Source organism: Rhinolophus sinicus, linkage group LG02 (assembly GCF_036562045.2).
Source record: "Rhinolophus sinicus isolate RSC01 linkage group LG02, ASM3656204v1, whole genome shotgun sequence".
Classification (NCBI taxonomy): Eukaryota; Metazoa; Chordata; class Mammalia; order Chiroptera; family Rhinolophidae; genus Rhinolophus; species Rhinolophus sinicus.
The window spans coordinates 10118120-10124275 of NC_133752.1; positions in this window are offsets into that span (position 1 = coordinate 10118120).

A 6156-nucleotide genomic window follows, 5' to 3' on the forward strand; every position below is an offset into this window, starting at 1 on the left:
ACCGATGTGGCCTTGCCAGGGAGTGGGGCAACATGGACTATTTGATGGAAAAATAAATTTGATTCTACCCCATGTAACCAAGCATAAATTCCAGATGGATTAAATACACAGAGGGTGCCAAAAAATGTATATACATTTTAAGAAAGGAAAAAAACTGTATTAAAATTGTAATATTCAATATATACCGATAATAAAACATGAATACAAGTCACGTTAGACTACTGCAATTATAAGAGGTGCTCAAAGTGGTTACCATCAGCATAATTTTAATAGTTTTTTCCTTTCTTCAAATGTGTATCCTTTCACTGATATGTGGTATATAAAACTGAAAACAACAAAAGAACAAGACAAACAAATGAAGAAACAAAAACTCATAGACTCGGGCCGGCCCGGTGGCTCAGGTGTTGGAGCTCTGTACTTCTCACGCCGAAGGCTGCCTGTTCCATTCCCACATGGGCCAGTGGGCTCTCACCCACAAGGTTGCCAGTTCAATTCCTCGAGTCCCGCAAGGGATGGTGGGCTCCACCCCCTGCAACTAAGATTGAACACGGCACCTTGAGCTGAGCTGCCACTGAGCTCCTGGATGGCTCAGTTGTTTGGAGCACGTCCTCTCAACCATAAGGTTGCTGGTTCGACTCCCGCAAGGGATGGTGGGCTGTGCCCCCTGCAACTAGCAACGGCAACTGGACCTGGAGCTGAGCTATGCCCTCCACAACTAAGACTGAAAGGACAACAACTTGACTTGGAAAAAAGTCCTGGAAGTACACACTGTTCCCCGATAAAGTCCTATAAAAAAAAAAAATCTCATAGACTCAGACAACAGTTTAGTGGTTACCAGAGAGTGAGGGGTGAGGGGGCTCTAGAATAGGGTAAACAGGTTCTAATATATGCTGATGGAAGGAGAACTGACTCTGGGTGGTGAACAAACAATGTGATGTAATACAGAATTGTACACCTGAAATCTATGTAACTTTACTAACAATCGTCACCCCAATAAACTCTAATTAAAAAAAAAATGTATGTACATTTTTTTGGCACCCTCTGTATAAAAAAAAGAAAAACAAAACTTTCAAACTATTAGAAACAAAGATAGGAAAATATTTTGTATGACCTCAGAACTGGGTACAATTTTGCAAACGACACATTAAAAGGAGAAATCATATGAGGAACAAGGTATCCATTGGAGTACATCAAAATATAAACATTTTACATGACAAAGGATGTTATAAACAATGATACAACATAAGTGAAAAGCTAGGAGAAGATTAATAAATGAATACATCACAAACTTTTACAAATCAAAAATCATTATTATATAAAAGAGCAAAGGATACGACAGGATTATTCTCAATTCTCAGAAAATGGTCAACAAAGTAATGAAAAGATGTTCTATTTCACTTATAATCAAGAACAAGTAAATTAAAACTAAGTTGTTGCACACCCAAGTGATTATCAAACATTCAAACAAATGTAACAATCCCACATGTGTTGCTGGAGAGCTGGGGGAACAGGAACCCTCATACACTGTGGTCACCTCCCATCGCGGTGGGAAAGCCCCAGGGCACAGTGGAGGTTCCAGAACACTTGTCCATTTATCGCCTACCTTTCTCCTGGACTTCACTGTAACCCTACAAACTTTCCCCTTTAGTCCCTCATCCCTTCACTTCCAATATGCTTCTCACCCCACAGCCTTCCATTCTTTCCCGACCATCGTTTCCTGGTTCTTTAAGACCGCCACCCAAGTCTTGCCTCCATCCTGAAGCTTCCCAGGCCTCTAACCTTTAAAAAAGGCTCTATTTTCTAGGCTGAGATACATTATTGTTTTAATTTTTCAACTACCATGAACGTCATCCTGACTACTTCTGTAGTCATTTTGTTTCATTTTATATAAATTATGTCTAGTTGTTACATTTTCATGTCTCAGACACTAGATTAAACTCCATGGTGTAGACAGTCTATTCCTTAGATTTTTTTTTTTTTTGCATCCCTATTGTTTACCTGGAACACATTTATTGTGTGTTCTTTGCGAACTGAACACTGTGCATTATCTATTTCAAGCTTTTGACTATTACCATGCAGCTACTATTATTATCCTCATTTTAAAAGTAAAAAAAAAAAAAAAAAACTCAGAAAGGTTACTTAATTTTCCCAGGCACACAGCTGGTATGTGTTGGAGTGAGTGTTTAAACACATGTTATCTGACTCCAGAACTTATCCCTATTAACTGATATGAGAGAGAGACAGAAAGGATTGTGGGGAAATACTAGTAATAAAAGGTCATATATAAGACTTGTGCATGAATGTTCATAGCTTCATTATTCACAACAGGCAAGAAATGGAAACGATCCAAGTGTCCTCAACTGATGAATGGGTAAACAAAATGTGTCTCCATATAATGGAACACCGTTGGTAATGAAAGGAACAAGATACTGATAAATGCTGTAACATGCACCTCATAACTTTATGCTAGAAAGAAGCCAGACACAAAATGCCATATCGTGTATCATTCCATACAATATATGAATTATCCAAAATCCTGGCTCTACCACTTACTAGCTGTGTGATCTCAGATAAATTACTTAAGCTCTCTGTGCCTGTATCACTGCACGTAAAATAATAATACCTCATTTTTCATTGCGAGGATTAAAGTAGATAATACATGAACCAGTGACCGGAACAGAGTACCGGGCACTATTAATACATGGTAGAAAGTCCCGACGTCAGCTTTGTGTGGATATTAGTAACATCTATCAGTAATGCATCTTACTGTACAGCCTGGACACGTTATAACGGGAAGGCCTGGGCCTAGAGGCCACAGCAAGCACTTCTGTGCTCTGTAACTCTGGGCAAGATCGAGTAACTGCTTGATCTCAGTTGCCCTCCCTGTGAAACAGGAATAATAATAGCAGCTACCTCACAGTGCTGTTGTGAGGAGTAAATGAAGTGCTTAGGTACTTAGCACTGTGCCTGGCACATGGTAAGCGCCGGTTAATTTTTATCCATCATTATTGTTCTGGCCTTCGGTGTTAGACGGCATATAAGGCACACAGGATAGAGTTCCCTCTTCTCAAAAAACGTATAATCCAATTAACCGGTTGTCCCAGCACTGCCACCGACTTTGGGTTACAAACAAGGGGCCCTCCACTATCTGTCTCTCAGGAGACTGCGAACTCCTCAAGGTTGGGATCAGTGTGACCTGCACAGGGCCTGCCTGGGAAAGAACAAGAGTACACCATCTATCAAAGTGAGTTTTCAATGATGGAAGCAAAGCCTCTATTTTGCACGCCAACCTCAAATCCACAGTTGCACGTGGTTCAGGCTAATTTGCATCTCAGCATCTCGGAAAGCTCTGCATTTAGCTATTCAATTTTCTTCCCTGTCTGCTAGAAATCACAACTTGCAAAGCAAAAGAGAGCTTTAGGAAATTGTGGCTTGCCTGCCAGCTCCCAGATTTGGTCCTGCAGGATTTTTCACTTTCCCTTTTCCCTCTCCATAGGAGTCAAGAAACGGGGCTGTAATTCTGATCCTGGTACTTCTTTGCTGGGTGAACTTAGGCAAGTACAAATCAAAGAAACTTAAGTGCTCAAAATGTCCCCAGAGGATGTATTTGGGCCTCAGTTTCTCCATCTGTCAAATATAAGGGTGATTACAACGGTTCTTCCAATGGTATCCTGCCGGAACACTTGCTTTCTCAGGAATTTGTTGTTCACCGAAAGAACCTGCCCGCCTGCCCACCTCTTGACTTCGGGGAAAACATTTTGGACGGAAGAGCCAGGGGGAATTTTGGTTAGGGCGCATGTGAAGGCAACATCACCACCAAAGTATGTAAAAGGGAAGATCTGTCACGCCATCACCTTCCAGGATCCACGAATAGTTTCCATAGGCGTGGCAAATGGATTTTAAGTCAAGTGACCTCTCTCACGGATTGGTGGTGGCCTAGGACTCTGTACTCATTCACACCGGCAACTATATTTACTGAGCACCTGTTACGTGCTAGAACTGTTCCAGGCACCAATGACAACGTAGTGAACAAAAAGGCCGTAAATCCCTGTCTTCATAGGGCATATATACTAGGGGAAGACAAACAATAAACACTGTGAGTGAAATATGTCACTCATTAGAGAGAGACAGGTGCACAGGAGAAACACAATACAGCAGGAAACGGGGCTGGGGAGGGGCAGTGACGTTAGATAGGGTCACAGGAATACCTTGCTAAGAATGTCTCTTTAGAGCAGGGCACCGCCGCCTCAGCGTTACAGACACCTGGGCCGCATGGCTGTTTGTTGTACAGGCCTGTGTCCTGAAGCATGTTTGGCCTCATCCCTGGCCTCTACCCCAAAAGGTCCATAGCACCTCGCTCAGTTGTGACAACCACAAATGTCTCCAGACAGTGACAGATGTCGTCCAGGTTGAGCACCACTGGTTTACAGTAAAAAATCTGAAGAACAAGAGGGGGAGCCACACAGAGATCTAGAAGGCTCCTGAGCAGGCTCCAGAGGCAGAGGTGATCAAGGTAGTGAGATCAACAGTCATTTCCTCGAAGTTACCCAGGAAACAAACATCAAAATCGTAAATTACATATGATTTTCTACCTGCCAGGGGCTGGACTTCAATTTTGAACAAAAGAGCCATTTTCCAAAACATTTTTTGAAAGTTTATACTCAAATTATACAACGTAAATCTATAACACAAACACTGCCTATATGTTCCTAGGCTTATTGTCATCATTACAATAATAAAGTAATTGTAGCAAATAACTAGCAATTATTGAACATTTCCTCTGGGCCAGGCAGGGTACTAAGTACTTTACAAAACTGTCACATTTAATTCTTGCAACATTCCTGTGAGATAGAGAGTACTGCTTCCAATTTATAGATGAAGAAAGTAAGACTCAGAGAGGTTAAGTAATTTGACCAAGGCCACTTCACTCGTAAATGATAATGGCACAATTCAGATAAAGGCAGTTGTGATGGTTAATAATTTTATGTGTCAACTTGGCTGGGCCACTGGGTACCCAGATATTTGGTTAAACATTACTCTGAGTGTTTCTGTGAGGATGATTTGGGATGGGTTTAACATTTAAATTGATAGACTGAGTAAAGCAGATTGCCCTCCCGAAGGTGGGTGGGCCCCAGCCAATCAATTGAATATCTGAATAAATGAGACTGAGTGAGAGGGAACTCCACTGACCTGAGCTGGGCCCTCAGTCTTCTGCCCTCGGACTAGAACTTATACACTGGCTCTCAGGCCTTTGGACTTCGACTAGAGCTACATAACTGGCTCTCTTAGGTCTCTAGTTTGCTAAACTCACCCTGCATAGATCCTGGGACTTGTCAGCCTCCATACCTGTGCGAGCCAATTCCTTATAATAAATCTTTTTATATGTATACATCTAGGCTATTGGTTCTGTTTCTCTGGAGAACCCTGACTAATACACCTAAGCCCTAGGATGTTACCATTCTCTGTATTAAGTAAAATAGAATTCCTTTTACTCCAGGTAGAGAAGAAGCATTAATTATCAATAATATGCAGCAAGGGACTCACTAACACATTTCACTAGATGTAATGTATTTTGTTCTAACGTCTCAGAAGCAGCTTTTTTTCCTGCTCGCGTATAGTTTAGAAAATCTTACTACAGAAGGGGTCAGAGAGGTGGCTTTAGATTTCCAGGAGCTTGGTTGGCATTGCAGCTCTGACACACTCTGCACGGATAGTCTTGGATAGGTCATTGTACCCCTCTGAGGACTCAAAATGGGCTTTACTTACACTTATGTGCCTCACGGTGCCGTGAAACTTAAACAAGATCAGGTGTCGACTAGTCCTAATTTCATTCTTTCCCAAACCACATAAAAAGTTAGCAAGCAAAGGGAAACTCTGGCTTCGGGAGCAACGCACCATGCAAAATAAATACGAATTCCATTTCATCTGATTCTTGTCCAGTCATCTTAACTGAAGGCTAAAAATGATTCTGCAGTAATAAAGGGAATTATACTACATGATTGTAGAAGCCTGGAGAGCAATTCCAGCACAGAAGCAAGTGATTATACATTGCAACAAATTAAAAACTCAAAAAAAAAAAAAAAAAAAAAGGAGGCGGGGGAAGGAAACCAAAGACCACTCAAATCCCTCAAGAAACACTATTTAATAAAGCAAACT